Source organism: Aristolochia californica, unplaced genomic scaffold, assembly GCF_029961685.1.
Source record: "Aristolochia californica isolate CCGP_79_NKW_82.1479 unplaced genomic scaffold, dmAriCali1.0.hap1 SCAF_6, whole genome shotgun sequence".
In the NCBI taxonomy this organism is placed as follows: domain Eukaryota; kingdom Viridiplantae; phylum Streptophyta; class Magnoliopsida; order Piperales; family Aristolochiaceae; genus Aristolochia; species Aristolochia californica.
In genome coordinates this window covers 14,039,172-14,066,815 of record NW_027182257.1, presented here as the reverse complement: position 1 = coordinate 14,066,815, position 27,644 = coordinate 14,039,172, and positions in this window count along the sequence as shown.

The following is a 27,644-nucleotide window of genomic DNA, read 5'->3' as shown; positions in this document are numbered from 1 at the left end:
ACCTTGGATTTCATTTTTAGTCCGTGAAATAATTTTCTTCAAATACATTTATTTTACTTTTCAATTTTTTTTGTGTATATGAACTCTAAAATTTTCATTTTGTTGTGATCTATTTTCCTTATATCTTTTTTGTTTACGAGAAAAATGGGAGAGCGAAAACTCAAGTTTGGATCTGAAAAAAAATTTGAACATACAAAATGGGAAATTCTCAAATGCAGAGAGAAATAATTCCAAAAAGTATCTGTGATTTTTAGGGATAGGCAAAAAGTGTGTTGTTTGGCTCTGGTCAAATATCCAACCATTTGAGAATCTGATTTTTTCTTCTCCTTGAAGTTTTTTGCGTCATTAGGCCACTTGCATCCTCAACATGTTTCTGGCATGCATATCCACCACATTTAAAGCAAGTTAAGATCAGTTAGCAGTCCCTTTCCTATAAAATTCCACCAAGCTAATTATTAGGGGTTGTACTAGTGGAATTTCCCAACCAAGGATAAGAAAACCTTGGATTTCATTTTTAGTCCGTGAAATAATTTTCTTCACAAACATTTATTTTAATTTTCAACTCTTTTTGCGTATATTAACTCTAAAATTTTCATTTTGTTGTGATCTATTTGCCTTATATCTTTTTTGTTTACGAGAAAAATGGGAGAGCGAAAACTGAAGTTTGGATCTGAAAAAAAATTTGAACATCCAAAATGCGAAATTCTCAAATGCAGAGAAAAATAATTCCAAAAAGTATCTGTGATTTTTAGGGATAGGCAAAAAGTGGGTTGTTTGGCTCCTCTAAATATCCACCCACTTGAGAATCTGATTTTTTCTTCTCCTTGAACTTTTTGGCATCATTAGGCTACTTGCATCCTCTTCATGTTTCTGGCTTGCATATCCACCACATTTAAAGCAAGTTAAGATCAGCTAGAAGTCCCTTTCCTATAAAATTCAACCAAGCTAATTATTATGGGTTGTACTAGTGGAATTTCCCAAACATGGAAAAAAAGCCTTGGAGTTCATTTTTTAGTGCATGAAATAATTTTCTTCACTTACCTTTTTATAGTTATCAAATTTTTTTGCGTGCATGAACTCTAATTTTTTTTTTGTTGCGATATATTTGCCTTATATCTTTTTTGTTTACGAGAAAAATGGGAGAGCAAAAACTCATGTTTGGATCTGAAAAAAAATTTGGACATCCAAAATGGGAAATGCACCAATGCAGGGTGAGATAATTCCAAAAAGTATCAGTTATTTTTAAGGATAGGCAAAAAGTGGGGTGTTTGGCTCTGGTAAAATATCCAACGAATTGAGAATATGATTTTTTCTACTCCTTGAAATTTTTGGCATCAATAGGCCACTTGCATCCTCTACATGTTTATGGCATGCATATCCACCACATTTAAAGCATGTTACGATCAGTTAGATGTCCCTTTCCTATAAAATTCCACCAAGCTAATTATTAGGGGTTGTACTAGTGGAATTTCCCTAACATGGATAACAAAACCTTGGAGTTCATTTTTAGTACCTGAAATAATTTTCTTCATATACATTTATTTTAGTTTTCAAATTTTTTTGGGTTTATGAACAACAAAATTTTCATTTTGTTGCCATCTATTTACCTTATATTTTTTTGTTTATGGGAAAAATGGGAGAGCGAAAACTCAGGTTTGGATCTGAAAAAAAATTTGAACATCCAAAAAGGAAAATGCACAAGTGCTGAGAGAGATAATTCCAAAAAGTATCTGTGATTTTTAAGGATAGGCAAAAATTTTGGCTCTGGTAAAATATCCAACCACTTGAGAATCTGATTTTTTCTACTCCTTGAAATTTTTGGCATCATTAGGCCACTTGCATCCTCTACATATTTCTGGCATGCATATCCACCACATTTAAAGCAAGGTAGGATAAGTTAGATGTCCCTTTCCTATAAAATTCCACCAAGCTAATTATTAGGGGTTGTACTAGTGGAATTTCCCAAACATGGATCACAAAACCTTGGAGTTCATTTTTAGTGCATGAAATAATTTTCTTCACTTACATTTATTATGGTTTTCAAATTTTTTTGTGTACATGAACTCTAAAATTTTCATTTTTTTGGGATCTATTTGCCTTATATCTTTTTTTTACGAGAAAAAAGGGAGTGCGAAAACTCAAGTTTAGATATGAAAAGAAATTTGAACATCCAAAATGGGAAACGCACAAATGCAGAGAGAGATAATTCCAAAAAGAATCTATGGTCATTAAAGATAGGTAAAAAGTAGGTTGTTTGGCTCTGGTAAATATGCACCCACTCGAGAATCTGATTTTTTATACTCCTTGAATTTTTTTGCATCATTAGGCCACTTGCATCCTTAACATGTTTCTGGCATGCATATCCGCCACATTTAAAGCATGTTAGGATCAATTAGATGTCCCTTTCATATAAAATTCCACTAAGCTATTTATTAGGGGTTGTACTAGTGGAATTTCCCAAACAAGGAAAAGAAAACCTTGGATTTTATTTTTAGTCTGTGAAATAATTTTCTTCACATACATTTATTTTATTTCTCAAATTTTTTTGCGTATATGGACTCTAAAGTTTTCATTTTGTTGTGATCTATTTGTCTTATATCTTTTTTATTTACGAGAAAAATGGGAGAGCGAAAACGCAAGTTTGGATCTGAAAAAAATTTGAACATCCAAAATGGAAAATGCCCAAATGTAGAGAGAGAAAATTCCAAAAAGTATCTATGATTTTTTAATGAAAGGAAAAAAGTGGGTTGTTTGGCTCTGGTAAATATCCACCCACTTGAGAATCTGATTTTTTCTACTCCTTCAAATTTTTGCCATCATTACGCCACTTGCATCTTCAACATGTTTTTGGCATGCATATCCACCACATTTAAAGCATGTTAGGATCAGTTAGAAGTCCCTTTCCTATAAAATTCCACCAAGCTATTTATTAGGGGTTGTACTAGTGGAATTTCCCAAACATGGACCACAAAACCTTGGAGTTCATTTTTAGTGCATGAAATAATTTTCTTCAGTTACATTTACTATAGTTTTCAAATTTTTTTGGCGTACATGAACTCTATAATTTTTATTTTGTTGGGATCTATTTGCCATATATCTTTTTTTTACGAGAAAAATGGGAGAGCGAAAACTCAAGTTTGGATCTCAAAAAAAATTTGAACATCCAAAATGGGAAATGCACAAATGCAAAGAAAGATAATTCCAAAAAGTATCTTTGGTTATTAAAGATAGGAAAAAAGTGGGTTGTTTGGCTCTGGTAAATATCCACCCACTTGAGAATCTGATTTTTTATACTCCTTGAAATTTTTGGCATCATTAGGCCACTTGCATCCTCAAAATGTTTCTGGCTTGCATATCCACCACATTTAAAGCATGTTATGATCAGTTAGATGTCCTTTTCCTATTAAATTCCACCAAGCTAATTATTAGGGGTTGTACTAGTGGAATTTCCAAAACATGGATAAGAAAACCTTGGATTTCATTTTTAGTCTGTGCAATAATTTTCTTCACTTACATTTTTTATAGTTTTCAATTTTTTTTTGTGTGTATATGAACTCTAAAATTTTTATTTTGTTGAGATCTATTTGCCTTATATCTTTTATGTTTACGAGAAAATGGGAGAGGGAAAACTCAAGTTTGGCTCTGAAAAAAAATTTGAACTTCCAAAATGGAAAATGCCCAAATGCAGAGAGAGATAATTCATAAAAGTATATGTGATTTTTAAGGAAATGAAAAAAGTGGGTTTTTTGGCTCTTTTAAATATCCAACCACATGAGAATCTGATTTTTTCTACTCGTTAAAATTTTTGGCATCATTACGCCACTTGCATCCTCAACATGTTTCTGGCATCTATATCCACCACATTTAAAGTATGTTAGGATCAATTAGAAGTCCCTTTCCTATAAAATTCCACCCAACTAATTATTAGGGGTTTTACTAGTGGAATTTCCCAAACATGGATAACTAAACCTCTGAGTTCATTTTTAGTGAGGGAAATAATTTTCTTCACTTACATTTTTTTAGTTTTCAAATTTTTTTGCGTACATGAACTCTAAAATTTTCATTTTTTGGTGATCTATTTGCCTTATATCATTTTTGTTTACGAAAAAAATGGAAGAGCAAAAACTCAAGTTTGGATCTGAAAAAAAATTTCAACATCCAAAATGGAAAATGCACAAATGCTGAGAGAGATAATTCCAAAAAGTATCGGTGATTTTTAAGGATAGGCAAAAAGTGGGTTGTTGAGCTCTGGTAAAATATCCAACCACCCGAGAATCTGATTTTTTCTTCTCCTTGAAGTTTTTGGCATCATTAGGACACTTGCATCCTCTACATGTTTCTGGCATGCATATCCACCACATTTAAAGAGAGTTAAGATCAGTTAGAAGTTCCTTTCCTATAAAATTCCACCAAGCTAATTATTAGGGGTTGTACTAGTGGAATTTCCCAAACAACGATAAGAAAACCATGGATTTCATTTTTAGTCCGTGAAATAATTTTCTTCACATACATTTATTTTACCTTTCAAATTTTTTTACGTATATGAACTGTAAAATTTTCATTTTGTCTTGATGTATTTGCCTTATATCTTTTTTGTTTACGAGAAAAATGGGAGACAAAAAACTCAAGTTTGGATCTGAAAAAAAATTTGAACATCCAAAATGGGAAATGCTCAAATGCAGAGAGAAATAATTCCAAAAAGTATCTATAATTTTTAAGGAAAGGCAAAAAGTGGGTTGTTTGGCTCTTGTAAATATCCACCCAGTTGAGAATCTGATTTTTTCTTCTCCTTGAAGTTTTTGGCAACATTAGGCCTCTTGCATCCTCTACATGTTTCTAGCATGCATATCCACCACATTTAAAACATGTTAGGATCAGTTAGAAGTCCCTTTCCTATAAAATTCCACCAAGCTAATTATTAGGGGTTGTACTAGTGGAATTTCCCAAACATGGATACCAAAGCCTAGAGATCATTTTTAGTGCATGAAATAATTTTCTTCACTTACATTTTTTTAGTTTTCAATTTTTTTTGCGCACATGAACTCTAAAATTTTCATTTTTTTGGGATCTTTTTGCCTTATATTTTTTTTACGAGAAAAATGGTAGAGCGAAAACTCAAGTTTGGATCAGAAAAAAAATTTGAATATCCCAAATGGGAAATGCACAAATGCAGAGAGAGATAATTCCAAAAAGTATCTATGATTTTTAAGGATAGGCAAAAAGAGGGTTGTTTGGCTCTGGTTAAAATATCCACCCACTTGTGAATCTGATTTTTTCTACTCCTTGAAATTTTTGTCATCATTAGGCCACACTCACCCTCAACATGTTTCTCGCTTGCATATCCACCACATTTAAAGCATGTTATGATCAGTTTGATGTCCCTTTCCTATTAAATTCCTCCAAGCTAAGTATTAGGGGTTGTACTACAGGAATTTCCCAAACATGGATAAGAAAACCTTGGATTTCATTTTTTGTCTGTGAAATAATTTTCTTCACATACATTTTTTATAGTTTTCAAATTTTTTTGCGTATATGAACTCTAAAATTTTCATTTTTTTGTGATCTATTTGCCTTATATCTTTTTTGTTTACGAGAAAAATGGGAGAGCGAAAACTCAAGTTTGGATCTGAAAAAGGATTTAAACATCCAAAATGGAAAATGCCCAAATGCTGAGGGAGATAATTCCAAAAAGTATCTGTGATTTTCAAGGATATGCAACAAGTGGGTTGTTTGGCTCTGGTAAATATCCAACCACTTGAGAATCTGATTTTTTCTACTCCTTGAAATTTTTGGCATCATTAGGCCACTTGCATCCTCAACATGTTTCTGGCATGTATATTCACCACATTTAAAGCATGTTAGGATCAGTTAGAAGTCCCTTTCCGATAAATTTCCACCAAGCTAGTTATTAGGGGTTGTACTAGTGGAATTTCCCAAACATGGATAACTAAACCGTTGAGTTCATTTTAAGTGCGTGAAATAATTTTCTTCAGTTACATTTTTTATAGTTTTCAAATTTTTTTGCGTACATGAACTCCAAAACTTTTATTTTGTTCCGATCTATTTGCCTTATATCTTTTTTGTTTACGAGAAAAATGGGAGAGCGAAAACTCAAGTTTGGATCTAAAAAAAAATTTTAACATCCAAAATGGAAAATGCAAAAATGCTGAGAGAGATAATTCCAAAAATTTTCAGTGATTTTTCAGGATGGGCAAAAAGTGGGTTGTTTGGATCTGGTAAAATATCCAACCATTTGAGAATCTGATTTTTTCTTCTCCTTGATGGTTTTGGCATCATTAGGCCACTTTCATCCTCAACAAGTTTCTGGCATGCATATCCACCACATTTAAAGCTAGTTAAGATCAGTAGAAGCCCCTTTCCTATAAAATTCCACCAAGCTAATTATTAGGGGTTGTACTAGTGGAATTTCCCAAACAAGGATAAGAAAACCTTGGATTTCATTTTTTGTCCGTGATAGAATTTTCTTCACATACATTTATTTTACTTTCCAAATTTTTGTGTGTATATGAACTCTAAAATTTTCATTTTGTTGTGATCTATTTGCCTTATATCTTTTTTGTTTACGAGAAAAATGGGAGAGCGAAAACTCAAGTTTGGATATGAAAAAAAATTTTAACCTCCAAAATGGGAAATTCTCAAATGCAGAGAGAAATAATTCCAAAAAGTATCTGTAATTTTTAAGGATAGGCAAAAAGTGGGTTGTTTGGCTCTTGTAAATATCCACCCACTTGAGAATCTGATTTTTTCTTCTCCTTGAAGTTTTTGGCATCATTAGGCCACTTGCATCCTCTACATGTTTCTGGCATGCATATCTACCACATTTAAAGCAAGTTAAGATCAGTTAGAAGTCCCTTTCCTATAAAATTCCACGAAGCTAATTATTAGGGGTTTGTACTAGTGGAATTTCCCAAACATGGATAACAAAACCTCTGAGTTCATTTTTAGTGCGTGAAATAATTTTCTTCAATTACATTTTTTATAGGTTTCAAATTTTTTTGCGTACATGAACTCCAAAATTTTTATTTTGTTCCGATCTATTTGCCTTATATCTTTTTTGTTTACGAGAAAAATGGGAGAGCGAAAACTCAAGTTTGGATCTGAAAAAAAATTTTAACATCCAAAATGGAAAATGCAAAAATGCTGAGAGAGATAATTCCAAAAAGTTTCGGTGATTTTTCAGGATGGGTAAAAAGTGGGTTATTTGGCTCTGGGAAAATATCCAACCACTTGAGAATCTGATTTTATCTTCTCCTTGAAGTTTTTGGCATCATTTGGCCACTTGCATCCTCTACATGTTTCCGGCATGCATATCCACCACATTTAAAGCAAGTTAAAATCAGTTAGAAGTCCCTTTCCTATAAAATTCCACCAATCTAATTATTAGTGGTTGTACTAGTAGAATTTCCCAAACAAGGATAAGAAAACCTTGGATTTCATTTTTAGTGCGTGTAATAATTTTCTTCACATACATTTATTTTACTTTTCAAATTTTTTTGCTTATACGAACTCTAAAATTTTCATTTTGTTGTGATCTATTTGCCTTATATCTTTTTTGTTTACGAAAAAATGGGAGAGCGAAAACTCAAGTTTGGATCTGAAAAAAAATTTGAACGTCCAAGATGGGAAATGCTCAAATGCAGAGAGAAATAATTCCAAAAAGTATCTGTAATTTTTAAGGATAGGCAAAAAGTGGGTTGTTTGGCTATTGTAAATATCCACCCACTTGAGAATCTGATTTTTTCTTCTCCTTGAAGTTTTTGGCATCATTAGGCCACTTGCATCCTCTACATGTTTCTTGCATGCATATCCACCACATTTAAAGCAAGTTAAGATCAGTTAGAAATCCCTTTCCTATAAAATTCCACGAGGCTAATTATTAGGGGTTGTACTAGTGGAATTTCCCAAGCATGGATAACAAAGCCTTGGAGTTCATTTTTTAGTGTATGAAATAATTTTCTTCACTTACATTTTTATAGTTCTCAAATATTTTTGTAAAAACTCAAGTTTGGATTTGAAAAAAAAATTTATAATCCTTAATGGGAAATGCACAAATGCAGAGTGAGATAATTTCAAAAAGTATCTGTGATTTTTTAATGAAAGGAAAAAAGTGGGTTGTTTGGCTCTGGTAAATATCCACCCACTTGAGAATCTAATTTTTTCATCTCCTTGAAGTTTTAGGCATCATTAGGCCACTTGCATCCTCTATATGTTTCTGGCATGCTATATCCACCACATTAAAAGCTAGTTAAGATCAGTTAGAAGTCCCTTTCCTATAAAATTCCGCGAAGCAAATTAGAAGGGGTTGTACTAGTGGAATTTCCCAAACATGGATAACAAAGCCTTGGAGTTCATTTTAAGTGCATGAAATAATTTTCTTCACTTACATTTTTATAGTTATCAAATTTTTTTGCGTATATGAACTCTAAAATTTTTTTTTGTTGCGATATTTTTTCCTTATATCTTTTTTGTTTACGAGAAAAATGGCAAAGCGAAAATTCAACTTTGGAGCTGAAAAAAAATTTGAACATCCAAAATGGAAAATGCACAAATGCTGAGAGATATAATTCCAAAAAGTATCTGTGATTTTTAAGGATATGCAAAAAGTGTGTTGTTTGGCTTTGGTAAATATCCAACCACTTGAGAATCTAATTTTTTCTACTCGAAATTTTTGGCATCATTAGGCCACTTGCATCCTCAACATGTTTCTGGCATGCATATCCACCACATTTAAATCATGTTAGGATCAGTTTGATGTCCCTTTCCTATAAAATTCCACCAAGCTAATTATTAGGAGTTGTACTAGTGGAATTTCCCTAACATGGATAACAAAACCATGGAGTTCATTTTTAGTACCTGAAATAATTTTCTTCACATACATTAATTTTAGTTTTCAAATTTTTTTTGGTTTATGAACTCTAAAATTTTCATTTTGTTGCGATCTATTTGCGTAATATTTTTTTGTTTACGGAAAAAATGGGAGAGCGAAAACTAGTGTTTGGATCTGAAAAAAAAATTGAACATCCAAAATGGAAAATGCACAAGTACTGAGAGAGATAATTCCAAAAACTATCTGTGCTTTTTAAGGATAGGCAAAAAGTTTGGCTCTGGTAATATATCCAACCACTTGAGAATCTGATTTTTTCTACTCCTTGAAATTTTTGGCATCATTAGGCCACTTGCATCCTCTACATGTTTCTAGCACGAATATCCACCACATTTAAAGAAAGGTAGGATAAGTCAGATTTCCCTTTCCTATAAAATTCCACGAAGCTAATTATTAGGGGTTGTAATAGTGGAATTTCCCAAACATGGATCACAAGACCTTGGAGTTCATTTTTAATGCATGAAATAATTTTCTTCACTTACATTTATTATGGTTTTCAAATTTTTTTGCATACATGAACTCTAAAATTTTCATTTTGTTGGGATCTATTTGCCTTATATATTTTTTTTTTATGAGAAAAAAGGGACAGCGAAAACTCAAGTTTGGAAATGAAAAAAAATTTGAACATCCAAAATGGGAAACGCACAAATACAGAGAGAGATAATTCCAAAAAGTATATGTGATTTTTAAAGATAGGCAAAAAGAGGGTTGTTTGACTTTGGAAAATATCCACCCACTTGAGAATCTGGATTTTTATACTCTTTCAAATTTTTGGCATCATTAGGCCACTTGCATCCTCAACATGTTTCTGGCATGCATATCCACCACATTTAAAGCATGTTAGGATCGGTTAGATGTCTCTTTCCTATAAAATTCCACCAAGCTAATTATTAGGGGTTGTACTAGTGGAATTTCCCAAAGATAGATAAGAAAACCTTGGATTTCATTTTTAGTCCGAGAAATAATTTTCATCACATACATTTATTTTAGTTTTCAATTTTTTTTGCGTAATTCAACTCTAAAATTTTCATTTTTTTGTGATCTATTTGCCTCATATCTTTTTTGTTTATGAGAAAAATGGGAGAGGGAAAACTCAAGTTTGGATCTGAAAAAAAAATTCAACATCCAAAATGGAAAATGCACAAATGCTGAGAGAGATAATTCCAAAAAGTATATCTGATTTTTAAGGATATGCAAAAAGTGGGTTGTTTGGCTCTGGTAAATATCCAACCACTTCAAAATTTGTTTTTTCTACTTCTTGAAATTTTTGGCATCATTAGGGCACTTGCATCCTCAACATGTTTCTGGCATGCATATCCACCACATTTACAGCATGTTAGGATCAGTTAGAAGTCCCTTTCCTATAAAATTCCACAAAGATAATTTTTAGGGGTTGTACTAGTGCAATTTCCCAAACATAGATAGCAAAACTTCTGAGTTCATTTTTAGTGCGTGAAACAATTTTCTTCACTTGCATTTTTTATAGTTTTCCAATTTTTTTTATTACATGAACTCAAAAATTTTTATTTTGTTGCGATGTATTTGCCTTACATCTTCTTTGTTTACGAGAAAAATGGGAGAGCGAAAACTCAAGTTTGGATCTGAAAAAAAATTTGAACATCCAAAATGGAAAATCCCCAAATGCAGAGAGAGATAATTTCAAAAAGTATCTGTGATTTTTTAATGATAGGAAAAAAGTGGGTTGTTTGGCTCTAGTAAATATCCACGCACTTGAGAATCTGATTTTTTCTACTCCTTCAAATTTTTGGCATCATTAGGTCACTTGCATCCTCAACATGTTTCTGGCATGCATATCCACCACATTTAAAGCATGTAGGATTAGTTAGAAGTCCCTTTCCTTTAAAATTCTACCATGCTAATTATTAGGGGTTGTACTAGTGGAATTTCCCAAACATGGATCACAAAACCTTGGAGTTCATTTTTAGTGCATGAAATAATTTTCATCACTTAAATTTATTATAGTTTTCAAATTTTTTTGCATACATGAACTCTAAAATTTTCATTTTGTTGGGATCTATTTGCCATATATCTTTCTTTTTATGAGAAAAATGGGAGAGCAAAAACTCCAGTTTGGATCTGAAAAAAAATTTGAACATCCAAAATGGGAAATGCAAAAATGCAGAGAAAGATAATTCCTAAAAGTATCTGTGGTTATTAAAGATAGGCAAAAAGTTGGTTGTTTGGCTCTGGTAAATATCCACCCACTTGAGAATCTGATTTTTTATACTCCTTGAAATTTTTGGCATCATTAGGCTACTTGCATCCTCAACATGCTTCTTGCTTGCATATCCACCACATTTAAAGCATGTTAGGATCAGTTAGATGTCCCTTTCCTATAAAATTCTGCCAAGCTAATTATTAGGGGTTGTACTAGTGGATAAGAAGACCTTGGATTTCATTTTTAGTCCGCGAAATAATTTTCTTCACATACATTTATTTTTACTTTTCAAATTTTTTTGCTTATATGAACTCTAAAGTTTTCATTTTGTTGTGATCTATTTGCCTTATATCTTTTTTCTTTACGAGAAAAATGGCAGAGCGAAACTCAAGTTTGGATCAGAAAAAAAATTTGAACATCCAAAATGAAAAATGCACAAATGCTGAGAGAGATAATTCCAAAAAGTATCTTAGATTTTTAAGGATAGGAAAAAAGTGGGTTGTTTGGCTCTGGTAAATATCCAACCACTTGAGAATCTGATTTTCTCTACTCCTTGAAATTTTTGGCATCATTAGGCCACTTGCATCCTCAACATGTTTCTGGCATTCATATCCACCTCATTTAAAGCATGTTAGGATCAGTTGGAAGTTCCTTTCCTTTAAAATTCCACCAAGCTAATTATTAGGGGTTGTACTAGTGGAATTTCTCAAACATGGATAACAAAACCTCTGAGTTCATTTTTAGTGCGTGAAATAATTTTCTTCACTTACAATTTTTCTAGTTTTCAAATTTTTATGCGTACATGAACTCTAAAATTTTTATTTTGTTGCGATCTATTTGTCTTATATATTTTTTCTTTACAAGAAAAATGGGAGAGCGAAAACTCAAGTTTGGATCTGAAAAAAATTTGAACATCCAAAATGGAAAATGCACAAATGCGTAGAGAGATAATTCCAAAAAGAATCTGTGATTTTTAAGGATGGGCAAAAAGTGGGTTGTTTAGCTCTGGTTAAATATCCAACCACTTGAGAATCTGATTTTTTCTTCTCCTTGAAATTTTTGGCATCATTAGGCCATGTGCATCCTCTACATGTTTCTGGCATGCATATCGACCACATTTAAAGAAAGTTAGGATAAGTTAGATGTCCCTTTCCTATAAAATTCCACCAAGCTAATTATTAGGGGTTGTACTAGTGGAATTTTCCAAACATGGATCACATAACCTTGGCGTTCATTTGTAGTGCATGAAATAATTTTCTTTACTTACATTTATTATAGTTTTCAAATTTTTTTGTGTACATGAACTCTAAAATTTTCATTTTGTTTGGATCTATTTGCCTTATATCTTTTTTTTATACGAGAAAAATGGGTGAGAGAAAACTCAAGTTTGGATCTGAAAAAAATTTGAACATCCAAAAAGGGAAACGCACAAATGCAGAGAGAGATAATTCCAAAAAGTATCTATAGTTATTAAAGATAGGCAAAAAGTGGGTTGTTTGGCTCTGGTAAATATCCACCCACTTGAGAATCTGATTTTTTCTACTCCTTGAAATTTTTGGCATCAATAGGCCACTTGCATCCTCTAGATGTTTCTGGCAGGCATATCCACCACATTTAAAGCAAGTTAGGATCTTTTAGAAGTTCCTTTCCTATAAAATTCTACGGCGCTATTTATTAGGGGTTGTACTAGTGGAATTTCCCAAACATGGATAACAAAACCTAGAGTTCCTTTTTAGAGCATGAAATAATTTTCTTCACTTAAATTTATGATAGTTTTCAAATTTTTTTGCGTACATGAACTCGATAATTTTCATTTTGTTGGGATCTACTTGCCTAATATTTTTTTTATGAGAAAAATGGGAGTGCGAAAACTCAAATATGGAGCCGAAAAAAATTTGAACATCCGGAAAGGGAAATGCACAAATGCAGAGAGAGATCATTCGAAAAAGTATTTGTGATTTTTAAAAATAGGCAAAAAGTGTGTTGTTTGGCTCTGGTAAATATCCACCCACTTGAGAATCTGATATTTTCTAGTCCTTGAACTTTTTGGCATCATTAGGCCACTTGCATCCTCAACATGTTTTTGGCATGCATATCCACCACATTTAAAGCATGTTACGATCAGTTTGATGTCCCTTTTCTAAAAAATTCTACCAAGCTAATTATTAGGGGTTGTACTAGTGGAATTTTCCTTACATGGATAACAAAACCTTGGAGTTCATTTTTAGTACATGAAATAATTTTCTTCACATACATTTATTTTAGTTTTTAAAGTTTTTTGCGAATATGAACTCTTAAATTTTCATTTTGTTGCGATCTATTTGCCTTATATATTTTTTGTTTACTAGAAAAATGGGACAGCGAAAACTCAAGTTTGGATCTAAAAAAAAATTTGAATATCCAAAATGGGAAATGCACAAATGCAGAGAAATCTGTGATTTTTAATGATAGGCAATAAAGGGTTGTTTGGCTCTGGTAAAAATATCCACCCACTTGAGAATCTGATTTTTTCTACTCGAAATTTTTGGCATCATTAGGACACTTGCACCCTCAACATGTTTCTGGCTTGCATATCCACCACATTTAAAGCATGTTATGATCAGTTAGATGTCCCTTTCCTATTAAATCCCACCAAGCTAATTATTAGGGGTTGTACTAGTGGAATTTCCCAAACATGGATAACAAAACCTTGGATTTCATTTTTAGTATGTGAAATAATTTTCTTCACTTACATTTTTTATAGTTTTCAAATTTTTTTGCGTATATGAACTCTAAAATTTTCATTTTGTTCTAATCTATTTGCCTTATATCTTTTTTGTTTACACGAAAAATGGGAGTGTGAAAACTCAATTTTGGATCTGAAAAAAAATTTAAACATCCAAAATGGAAAATGCCCAAATGCTGAGAGTGATAATTCCAAAAAGTATCCATGATTTTTAAGGTTATGCAAAAAGTGGGTTGTTTGGCTCTTGTAAATATCCAACCACATGAGAATATGATTTTTTCTACTCCTTGAAATTTTTAGCATCATTAGGCCACTTGCATCCTCAACATGTTTTTGGCATGTATATCCACCACATTTAAAGCATGTTAGGATCACTTAGAAGTCCATTTCCTATAAAATTCCACGAAGCTAATTATTAGGGGTTGTACTAGCGGAATTTCCCAAACATGGATCACAAAGCCTTGTAGTTCATTTTTTAGTGCATGAAATAATTTTCTTCACTTACATTTTTATAGTTATCAAATTTGTTTGCGTACATGAACTCTAAAATTTTTTTTTAGTTGCGATATTTTTGCCTTATATCTTTTTTGTTTACGAGAAAAATTGGAAAGCGAAAACTCAAGTTTGGATCTAAAAGAAAATTTGATCATCCAAAATGGAAAATGCACAAATGCTGAGATGGATAATTCCAAAAAAGTATCTGTGATTTTTAAGGATAGGCAAAAAGTGGGTTGTTTGGCTCTGGTGTATATCCAACCACTTGAAAATCTGATTTTCTCTACTCCTTGAAATTTTTGGCTTCATTAGGCCACTTTCATCCTCAACATGTTTCTGGCATTCATATCCACCTCATTTAAAGCATGTTAGGATCAGTTGGAAGTCCCTTTCCTTTAAAATTCCACAAAGCTAATTATTAGGGGTTGTACTAGTGGAATTTCCCAAACATGAATAGCAAAACGTCTGAGTTCATTTTTAGTGCGTGAAAAAATTTTCTTCAGCTACATTTTTTATAGTTTTCAAATTTTTTTTGCGTACATGAACTCTAAAATTTTTATTTTGTTGCGATCTTTTTGTCTTATATCTTTTTTGTTTACAAGAAAAATGGGAGAGCGAAAACTCAAGTTTGGATCAGAAAAAAATTTGAACATCCAAAATGGAAAATGCACAAATGCGTAGAAAGATAATTCCAAAAAGAATCTGTGATTTTTAAGGATAGGCAAAAAGTGGGTTGTTTAGCTCTGGTAAAGTATCCAACCACTTGATAATCTTATTTTTTCTACTCCTTGAAATTTTTGGCATCATCCGGCCACTTGCATCCTCTACATGTTTCTGGCATGCATATCGACCACATTTAAAGCAAGTTAGGATAAGTTAGATGTCCCTTTCCTATTAAATTCCACCAGGCTAATTATTAGGGGTTGTACTAGTGGAATTTCCCAAACATGGATCACATAACCTTGGCGTTCATTTGTTGTGCATGAAATGATTTTCTTCACGTACATTTATTATAGTTTTCAAATTTTTTTGCGTACATGAACTCTAAAATTTTCATTTTGTTTGGATCTATTGGCCCTATATCCTTTTTTTTATAGGAGAAAAATGGGGGAGCGAAAATTCAAGTTTTGATCTGAAAAAAAATTGAAGATCCAAAATGGGAAATGCACAAATGCAGAGAGAGATAATTCCAAAAAGTATTTGTGGTTATTAAAGATAGGCAAAGAGTGGGATGTTTGGCTCTGGTAAATATCCACCCACTTGAGAATCTGATTTTTTATACTCCTTGAAAATTTTCGCATCATTAGGCCACTTGCGTCCTCAACATGTTTCTGGCATGCATATCCACGACATTTAAAGCATGTTAGGATCAATTAGATGTCCCTTTCATATAAAATTCCACTAAGCTATTTATTAGGGGTTGTACTAGTGGAATTTCCCAATCAAGGATAAGAAATCTTGGATTTTATTTTTGGTCCGTGAAATAATTTTCTTCACATACATTTATTTTACTTGTCAATTTTTTTTGCGTATATGAACTCTAAAGTTTTCACTTTGTTGTGATCTATTTGCCTTATATCTTTTTTGTTTGAAAGAAAAATAGGAGTACGAAAACTCAAGTTTGGATCTGAAAAAAAATTTGAACATCCAAAATGGAAAATGCTGAAATGCAGAGAGAGATAATTTCAAAAAGTATCTGTGATTTTTTAATGAAAGGAAAAAAGTAGGTTGTTTGGCTCTTGTACATATCCACGCACTTGAGAATCTGATTATTTCTACTCCTTCAAATTTTTGGCATCATTAGGCCACTTGCATCCTCAACATATTTCTGGCATGCATATCCACCACATTTAAAGAATGTTAGGATCAGTTAGAAGTCCCTTTCCTATAAAATTCCACCAAGCTATTTATTAGGGGTTGTACTAGTGGAAGTTCCCAAACATGGATCACAAAACCTTGGTATTCATTTTTAGTGCATGGAATAATTTGCTTCACTTACATTTATTATAGCTTTCAAATTTTTTTGCGTAAATGAACGCTATAATTTTCATTTTGTTGGGATCTATTTGCCTTATATCTTTTTTTTTACGAGAAAAATGGGTGAGCAAAAACTCAATTTTGGATCTGAAAAAAATTTTGAACATCCAAAATGGGAAATGCACAAATGAAAAGAAAGATAATTCCAAAAAGTATCTGTGGTTATTAAAGATAGGAAAAAAGAGGGTTGTTTGGCTCTGGTAAATATCCACCCACTTGAGAATCTGATTTTTTATACTCCTTGAAATTTTTGGCATGATTAGGCCACTTGCATCCTCAAAAAGTTTTTGGCCTGCATATCCACCACATTTAAAGCATGTTAAATTCCACCAAGCTAATTATTAGGGGTTGTACTAGTGGAATTTCCCAAACATGGATTAGAAAACCTTGGATTTCATTTTTAGTCTATGAAATAATTTTCCTCACTTACCTTTTTTATAGTTTTCAAATTTTTTTTGCGTATATGAAGTCTAAAATTTTCATTTTGTTCTTATCTATTTGCCTTATATCTTTTTCGTTTACGAGAAAATTGGATAGCGAAAACTCAAGTTTGGCTCTGAAAAAAATTTGAACATCCAAAATGGAAAATGCCCAAATGCTGAGAGAGATAATTACAAAAAGTATCTGTGATTTTCAAGGACATGCAAAAAGTGGGTTGTTTGGCTCTTGTAAATATCCAACCACTTGAGAATCTGATTTTTTCTTCTCCTTGAAATTTTTGGCATCATTAGGCCACTTGCATCCTCAACATGTTTCTGGCATGTATATCCACCACATTTAAAGCATGTTAGGATCAGTTAGAAGTCCCTTTCCTATAAAATTCCACCCAGCTAATTATTAGGGGTTGTACTAGTGGAATTTCCCAAACATGGATAACTAAACCTCTGAGTTTATTTTTAGTGCGTGAAATAATTTTCTTCACTTACATTTTTTATAGTTTTCAAATTTTTTTGCGTACATGAACTCTAAAATTTTCATTTTTTTGTGATCTATTTGCCTTATATCTTTTTTGTTTACGAGAAAAAAAGGAGAGCAAAAACTCAAGTTTGGAGCTGAAAATAAATTTGAACATCCAAAATGGAAAATGCCCAAATGCTGAGAGAGAAAATTCCAAAAAGTATCTGTGATTTTTAAGGATAGGCAAAAAGTGGGTTGTTTGGCACTGGTAAATATCCAACCACTTGAGAATCTGATTTTTTCTATTCCTTGAAATTTTTGGCATCATTAGGCCACTTGAATCCTCAACATGTTTCTGGTATGTATATTCACCACATTTAAAGCATGTTAGGATCAGTTAGAAGTCCCCTTCCTACAAAATTCCGCCAAGCTAATTATTAGAAGTTGTACTAGTGGAATTTCCCAAACATGGATAACTAAACCTATGAGTTCATTTTTAGTGCGTGAAATAATTTTCTTCACTTACATTTTATATAGTTTTCAATTTTTTTTGCGTACATGAACTCTAAATTTTTCATTTTGTTGTGATCTATTTGCCTTATATCTTTTTTGTTTACGAGAAAAAATGGAGAGCGAAAACTCAAGTTTGGATCTGAAAAAAAATTTGAACATCCAAAATGGAAAATGCACAAATGCTGAGAGAGATAATTCCCAAAAGTATCGATGATTTTTAAGGATAGGCAAAAAGTGGGTTTTTTGGCCCTGGTAAAACATCCAACCACCTGAGAATCTGATTTTTCTTCTCCTTGAAGTTTTTGGCATCATTAGGCCACTTGCATCGTCTACATGTTTCTGGCATGCCTATCCACCACATTTAAAGCAAGTTAAGAACAATTAGAAGTTCCTTGCCTATAAAATTCCACCAAGCTAATTATTAAGGATTTTACTAGTGGAATTTCCCAAACAAGAATAAGAAAACCTTGGACTTCATTTATAGTCCGTGAAATAATTTTCTTCACATCCATTTATTTTACTTTTCAATTTTTTTCTGTATATGAACTCTAAAATTTTCATATTGTCTTGATCTAGTTGCCTTATATCTTTTTTGTTTACGAGAAAAATGGGAGAGCGAAAACTCTAGTTTGGATCTGAAAAAAAATTTGAACATCAAAAATAGCAAATGCTCAAATGCAGAGAGAAATAATTCCAAAAAGTATCTGTGATTTTTAAGGATAGGCAAAAAGTGGGTTGTTTGGCTCTTGTAAATATCCACCCACTTGAGAATCTGATTTTTTCTTCTTCTTGAAGTTTTTGGCATCTTTAGGCCACTTGCATCCTCTACATGTTTCTGGCATGCATATCCACCACATTTAAAGCTTGTTAGGATCAGTTAGAAGTTCCTTTCCTATAAAATTCCTCCAAGCTAATTATTAGGGGTTGTACTAGTGGAATTTCTCAAACAAGGATAAGAAAACCTTGGATTTCATTTTTAGTCCGTGAAATAATTTTCTTCACCTACATTTATTTTACATTTCAATTTTTTTTCCGTATATGAACTCTAAAATTTTCATTTTGTTGTGATCTATTAGCCTTTTATCTTTTTTGTTTACGAGAAAAATGGGAGAGCGAAAACTCAAGTTTGGATCTGAAAAAAAAATTGAACATGCAAAATGGGAAATGCTCAAATGCAGAGAGAGATAATTGGAAAAAGTATCTGTGATTTTTAATGGTAGGCAAAAAGAGGGTTGTTTGGCTCTGGTTAAAATATCCACCCACTTGAGAATCTGATTTTTTCTACTCCTTGAAATGTTTGGCATCATTAGGCCACTTGCACCCTCAACATGTTTCTGGCTTGCATATCCACACATTTAAAGCATGTTATGAAAAGTTAGATGTCCCTCTCCTATTAAATTCCACCAAGCTAATTATTAGGGGTTGTACTAGTGGAATTTCCCAAACATGGATAAGAAAACCATGGATTTCATTTTTAGTCTGTGAAATAATTTTCTTCACTTACATTTTTTATAGTTTTCAAATTTTTTTGCGTATATGAACTCTAAAATTTTCACTTTTTTGTGATCTATTTGCCTTATATCTTTTTTGTTTACGAGAAAAATGGGAGAGTGAAAACTCAAATTTGGATATGAAAAAAATTTTAACATCCAAAATAGGAAATTCTCAAATGCAGAGAGAAATAATTCAAAAAAGTATCTGTGATTTTTAAGGATAGGCAAAAAGTGGGATGTTTGGCTCTTGTAAATATCCACCCACTTGAGAATCTGAATTTTTCTTCTCCTTGAAGTTTTTGGCATCATTAGGCCACTTGCATCTTCTACATGTTTCTGGCATGCATATCCACCACATTTAAAGCAAGTTAAGATCAGTTAGAAGTCCCTTTCTGATAAAATTCCACGAAGCTAATTATTAGGGGTTGTACTAGTGGAATTTCCCAAACATGGATAACAAAACCTCTGAGTTCATTTTTAGTGAGTTAAATAATTTTCTTCAATTACATTTTTTATTGTTTTCAAATTTTTTTGTGTACATGAACTCCAAAATTTTTATTTTGTTGCGATCTTTTTGCCTTATATCTTTTTTTTTTTACGAGAAATATGGGAGAGTGAAAACTCAAGTTTGGATCTAAAAAAAAATTTGAACATCCAAAATGGAAAATGCCCAAATGCTGAGAGAGAAAATTCCAAAAAGTATCTGTGATTTTTAAGGATAGGCAAAAAGTGGGTTGTTTGGCACTGGTAAATATCCAACCACTTGAGAATCTGATTTTTTCTACTCCTTGAAATTTTTGGCATCATTAGGCCACTTCCATCCCCAACATGTTTCTGGCATGCATATCCACCACATTTAAAGCAAGTTAAGATCAGTTAGAAGTCCCTTTCCTATAAAATTCCACCAAGCTATTTATTAGGGGTTGTACTAGTGGAATTTCCCAAACATGGATAAGAAAACCTTGGATTTCATTTTTAGTCCGTGAAGTAATTTTCTTCACATACCTTTATTTTAATTTTCAACCTTTTTGCGTATATGAACTCTAAAATTTTCATTTTGTTGTGATCTATTTTCTTTATATCTTTTTTGTTTACGAGAAAAATGGGAGAGCGAAAACTCAAGTTTGGATCTGAAAAAAAATTTGAACAGCCAAAATGGGAAATTCTCAAATGCAGAGAGAAATAATTCCAAAAAGTATCTGTGATTTTTAAGGATAGGCAAAAAGTGGGTTGTTTGGCTCTTGTAAATATCCACCCACTTGAGAATCTGATTTTTTCTTCTCCTTGAAGTTTTTGGCAACATTAGGCCACTTGCATCCTCAACATGTTTCTCGCATGCATATCCACCACATTTAAAGCAAGTTAAGATCAGTTAGAAGTGCCTTTGCTATAAAATTCCACCAAGCTAATTATTAGGGGTTGTACTAGTGGAATTTCACAAACAAGGATAAGAAAACCTTGGATTTCATTTTTAGTCCGTGAAATAATTTTCTTCACATACATTTATTTTACTTTCCAAATTTTTTTGCGTATATGAACTCTAAAATTTTCATTTTTTTGCGATCTATTTTCCTTATATCTTTTTTGTTTACGAGAAAAATGGGAGAGCGAAAACTCAAGTTTGAATCTGAAAAAATTTTGAACATCCAAAATTGCAAATTCTCAAATGCAGAGAGAAATAATTCCAAAAAGTATCTGTGATTTTTTAGGATAGGCAAAAAGTGGTATGTTTGGCTCTTGTAAATATCCACCCACTTGAGAATCTGATTTTTTCTTCTCCTTGAAGTTTTTGGCATCATTAGGCCACTTGCATCGTCTACGTGTTTCTGGCATCCATATCCACCACATTTAAAGCAAGTTAAGATCAGTTAGAAGTCCCTTTCTTATAAAATTCCACGAAGCTAATTATTAGGGGTTGTACTAGTGGAATTTCCCAAACATGGATAACAAAACCTCTGAGTTCATTTTTAGTCCGTGAAATAATTTTCTTCAAATACATTTTTTATTGTTTTCAAATTTTTTTATGTACGTGAACTCCAAAATTTTTATTTTGTTGCGATCTATTTGCCTTATGTCCTTTTTGTTTACGAGAGTAATGGGAGAGCGAAAACTGAAGTTTGGATCTAAAAAAAAATTTGAAAATTCAAAATGGAAAATGCACAAATGTTGAGAGAGAAAATTCCAAAAAGTATCTGTGATTTTTAAGGATAGGCAAACAGTGGGTTGTTTGGCTCTGGTAAATATCTAACCACTTGAGAATCTGATTTTTTCTACTCCTTGAAATTTTTGGCATAATTAGGCCACTTTCATCCTCAACATGTTTCTGGCATATATATTCACCACATTTAAAGCATGTTAGGATTAGTTAGAAGTCCCTCTCCTAAAAAATTCTGCCAAGCTAATTATTAGGGGTTGTACTAGTGGAATTTCCAAAACATGGATAACTAAACCTCTGAGTTCATTTTTAGTATGTGAAATAATTTTCTTCACTTACATTTTTTATAGTTTTCAAATTTTTTTGTGTACATGAACTCTAAATTTTTCATTTTTTTGTGATCTATTTGCCTTATATCTTTTTTGTTTACGAGAAAAAAGGGAGGGTAAAAACTCAAGTTTGGATATGAAAAAAAATTTGAACATCCAAAATGGAAAATGCACAAATGCTAAGGGAGATAATTCCAAAAAGTATCGGTGATTTTTATGGATAGGCAAAAAGTGTGTTGTTTGGCTCTGGTCAAATATCCAACCATTTGAGAATCTGATTTTTTCTTCTCCTTGAAGTTTTTTGCATCATTAGGCCACTTGCATCCTCAACATGTTTCTGGCATGCATATCCACCACATTTAAAGCAAGTTAAGATCAGTTAGCAGTCCCTTTCCTATAAAATTCCACCAAGCTAATTATTAGGGGTTGTACTAGTGGAATTTCCCAAACAAGGATAAGAAAACCTTGGATTTCATTTTTAGTCCGTGAAATAATTTTCTTCACAAACATTTATTTTACTTTTCAACTCTTTTTGCGTATATTAACTCTAAAATTTTCATTTTGTTGTGATCTATTTGCCTTATATCTTTTTTGTTTACGAGAAAAATGGGAGAGCGAAAACTCAAGTTTGGATCTGAAAAAACATTTGGCCATCCAAAATGGGAAATTCGCAAATGGAGAGAGAAATAATTCCAAAAAGTATCTGTGATTTTTAAGGATAGGCAAAAAGTGGTTTGTTTGGCTCTTGTAAATATCCACCCACTTGAGAATCTGATTTTTTCTTCTCCTTGAAGTTTTTGGCATCATTAGGCCACTTGCATCCTCAACATGTTTCTGGCATGCATATCCACCACATTTAAAGCAAGTTAAGATCAGTTAGAAGTCCCTTTGCTATAAAATTCCACGAAGCTAATTATTAGGGGTTGTACTAGTGGAATTTCACAAACAAGGATAAGAAAACCTTGGATTTCATTTTTAGTCCGTGAAATAATTTTCTTCACATCCATTTATTTTACTTTTCAATTTTTTTCTGTATATGAACTCTAAAATTTTCATATTGTCTTGATCTAGTTGCCTTATATCATTTTTGTTTACGAGAGTAATGGGAGTGCGAAAACTCAAGTTTGGATCTGAAAAAAAATTTGAACATCCAAAATGGAAAATGTACAAATGCTGAGAGAGAAAATTCCAAAAAGTATCTGTGATTTTTAAGGATAGGCAAAAAGTGGGTTGTTTGGCTCTGGTAAATATCCAACTACTTGAGAATATTATTTTTTCTACTCCTTGAAATTTTTGGCATCATTAGGCGACTTGCATCCTCAACATGTTTCTGCCATGCATATCCACCACATTTAAAGCATGTTCGGATCAGTTAGAAGTCCCTTTCCTATAAAATTCCACCTAGCTAATTATTAAGGATTGTACTAGTGGAATTTCCCTAACATGGATAACAAAACCTTGGATTTCATTTTTAGTGTGTGAAATAATTTTCTTCACTTACATTTTTTATAGTTTTCAAATTTTTTTGCGTACATGAACTCTAAAATTTTCATTTTGTTGTGATCTATTTGCCTTATATCATTTTTGTTTAAGAGAAAAATGGGAGAGCAAAAACTCAAGTTTGGATCTGAAAAAAAATTTGAACATCCAAAATGGAAAATGCACAAATGCTGAGAGAGATAATTCCAAAAAGTATTTGTGATTTTTAAGGATCGGCAAAAAGTGGGTTGTATGGCTCTGGTAAAATATCCAACCACTTCAGAATCTGATTTTTTCTTCTTCTTGAAGTTTTTGGCATCATTAGGCCACTTGCATCCTCTACATGTTTCTGGCATGCATATCCACCACATTTAAAGCAAGTTAAAATCTGTTAGAAGTCCCTTTCCTATAAAATTCCACCAATCTAATTATTAGGGGTTGTACTAGTGGAATTTCCCAAACAAGGATAAGAAAACCTTGGATTTCATTTTTAGTCCGTGAAATAATTTTCATCAGATACATTTATTTTAGTTTTCAATTTTTTTTGCGTATATCAACTCTAAAATTTTCATTTTTTTGTGATCCATTTGCCTTATATCTTTTTTCTTAACGAGAAAAATTGGAGAGAACTCAAGTTTGGATCTAAAAAAAAATTGAACATCCAAAATGGAAAATGAACAAATGCAGAGAGAGATAATTCCAAAAAGTATCTGTGATTTTTAAGAATAGGCAAAGAGTGGGTTGTTTGGGTCTGGTAAAATACCCAACCACTTGAGAATCTGATTTTTTCTGGTCCTTGAAATTTTTGGCATCATTAGGCCTGTTGCATCCTCTATATGTTTCTGGCATGCATATCCACCACATTTAAAGCAAGTTAATATCTGTTAGAAGTCCCTTTCCTATAAAATTCCACCAATCTAATTATTAGTGGTTGTACTAGTGGAATTTCCCAAACAAGGATAAGAAAACCTTGGATTTCATTTTTAGTCCGTGAAATAATTTTCATCACATACATTTATTTTAGTTTTCAATTTTTTTTGCGTATTTCAACTCTAAAATTTTCATTTTGTTGTGATCCATTTGCCTTATATCTTTTTTCTTTACGAGAAAATTGGGAGAGAACTCAAGTTTGGATCTGATAAAAATTTGAACATCCAAAATGGAAAATGCACAAATGCAAAGAGAGATAATTCCAAAAAGTATCTGTGATGTTTAAGGATAGGCAAAGAGTGGGTTGTTTGGGTCTGGTAAAATACCCAACCACTTCAGAATCTGATTTTTTCTGCTCCTTGAAATTTTTGGCATCATTAGGCCAATTGCATCCTCTACAAGTTTCTTGCATGCATATCCACCACATTTAAAGCAAGTTAGGATCAGTTAGAAGTCCCTTTCCTATAAAATTCCAACAAGCTAATTATTAGGGGTTGTACTAGTGGAATTTCCCAAACATGGATAACAAAACCTTGGAGTTCATTTTTTAGTGCATGAAATAATTTTCTTCACTTACATTTTTATAGTTTTCAAATTTTTTTGCGTACATGAACTTTAAATTTTAATTTGTTGCGATATATTTGCGTAATATCTTTTTTGTTTACGAGAAAAATTGGAGAGCGAAAACTCAAGTTTGGATCTGAAAAAAAATTTGAACATCCAAAATGGGAAATGCACAAATGTAGAGAGAGATAATTCCTAAAAGTATCTGTGATTCTTAATGATAGGGAAAAAGTGGGTTGTTTGGCTCTGGTAAATATCCAACCACTTGAGAATCTGATTTTTTCTACTACTTAAAATTTTTGGCATCATTAGGCCACTTGCATCCTCAACATCTTTCTACCATCCATATCCACCACATTTAAAGCTTGTTCGGATTAGTTAAAAGTCCCTTTCCTATAAAATTCTACTAAGCTAATTATTAGGGGTTGTACTAGTGGAATTTCCCAAACATGGATAAGAAAACCTTGGATTTCATTTTTAGTCCATGAAATAATTTTCTTCACATACATTTATTTTACTTTTCAAATTTTTTTGCGTATATGAACTCTAAAATTTTCATTTTGTTGTGATCTATTTGCCTTATATCTTTTTTTATTTAAAAGAAAATGGGAGTGCAAAAACTCTAGTTTGGATCTGAAAAAAAATTTGAACATCCAAAATGGAAAATGCACAAATGCTGAGAGAGATAATTCCAAAAAGTATCTGTGGTTTTTTAGGATAGCCAAAAAGTGGGTTGTATGGCTCTGGTAAAATATCCAACCACTTGAGAATCTGATTTTTTCTTCTCCTTGATGTTTTTGGCATCATGAGGCCACTTGCATCCTCTACATGTTTCTGGCATGCATTTCCACCACATTTAAAGCAAGTTAAGATCAGTTAGAAGTCCCTTTCCTATAAACTTCTACCAAGCTAATTATTAAGGGTTGTACTTGTGGAATTTCACAAACATGGATAAGAAAACCTTGAATTTCATTTTTTGTCCATGAAATAATTTTCTTCACATACATTTATTTTATTTTTCAAATTTTTTTGCGTATATGAACTCTAAAAATTTCATTTTGTTGTGATCTATTTGCCTTATTTCTTTTTATTTTACGAGAAAAATGGGAGAGCGAAAACTCAAGTTTGGATCTGAAAAAAAATTTGAACAACCAAAATGGGTAATGCTCAAATGCAGAGAGAGAGATAATTACAAAAAGTATCTATGATTTTTAAGGATAAGCAAAAAGTGGGTTGTTTGGCTCTGGAAAATATCCACCCACTAGAGAATCAGATTTTTTTTTCTCCTTGAAGTTTTTGGCTTCATTAGGCCACTTGCATCCTCTACATGTTTCTGGCATGGATATCCGCCACATTTAAAGAGTGTTAAGATCAGTTAGAAGTCGCTTTCTTATAAAATTCCACCAATCTAATTATTAGGGGTTGTACTAGTGCAATTGCCCAAACTTGGATGATAAAACCTTGGATTTCATTTTTAGTCCGTGAAATAATTTTCTTCACATACATTTATTTTACTTTTCAAATTTTTTTGCGTATAGGAACTTTTATATTTTAATTTTGTTGTGATCCATTTGCCTTATATCTTTTTTCTTTACGAGAAAAATGGGAGAGAACTCAAATTTAGATTTGAAAAAAATTTGAACATCGAAAATGGGAAACTCACAAATACAAAGAGAGATAATTACAAAAAGTATCTGTGATTGTTAATGATAGGGAAAAAGTGGGTTGTTTGGCTCTGGTAAAATATCCACCCACTTGAAAATCTGATTTTTTCTACTCCTTGAAATTTTTGGCATCATTAGGCTACTTGCATCCTCAACATGTTTCTTGCATGCATATCCACCACATTTAAATCATGTTAGGATCAGTTCGAAGTCCCTTTCCTATAAAATTCCACCAAGCTATTTATTAGGGGTTGTACTAGTGGAATTTCCCAAACATGGATAACAAAACCATGGAGTTCATTTTTTAGTGCATGAAATAATTTTCTTCACTTACATTTTTATAGTTTTCAAATTTTTTTGCGTACATGAACTTTAAATTTTTATTTGTTGCGATATATTTGCGTAATATCTTTTTTGTTTACGAGAAATATGGGAGAGTGAAAACTCATGTTTGGATCTGAAAAAAAATTTGAACATCGAAAATGGGAAATGCACAAATGCAGAGAGAGATAATTCCAAAAAGTATTTGTGATTCTTAAAGATAGGGAAAAAGTGGGTTGTTTGGCTCTGGTAAATATCCACCCACTTGAGAATCTGATTTTTTCTACTCCTTGAAATTTTTGGCATCATTAGGCTACTTGCATCCTCAACATGTTTCTGGCATGCATATCCACCACATTTAAAGCATGTTAGGATCAGTTAGAAGTCCCTTTCCTATAAAATTCCACCAAGCTAATTGTTAGGGGTTGTACTGGTAGAATTTGAAAAATATGGATAACAAAACCTCTGAGTTCATTTTTTGTGCGGGAAATAGTTTTCTTCACTTACATTTTTATAGTTTTCAAAGTTTTTTCCGTACATGAACTCTAAAATTTTCATTTTGTTGCGATCTATTTGCCTTATATCTTTTTTGTTTACGAGAAATATTGGAGAGCGAAAACTCAAGTCTTGATCTGAAAAAAAATTTGAACATCCAAAATGGAAAATGCACAAATGCTAAGAGAGATAATTCCAAAAAGTTTCTATGATTTTTAAGGATAGGCAAAAAGTGGGTTTTTTGGCTATGGTGAAATATCCAACCACTTGAGAATCTGATCTTTTCTACTCCTTGAAATTTTTGGCATCATTAGGCCACTTCCATCCTCTACATGTTTCTGGCAAGCATTTCCAGCACATTTAAAGCAACTTAGGATAAGTTAGAATTCCCTTTCCTACAAAATTCCACCAAGCTAATTATTGTTGTACTAGTGGAATTTCCCAAACATGGATAACAAAACCT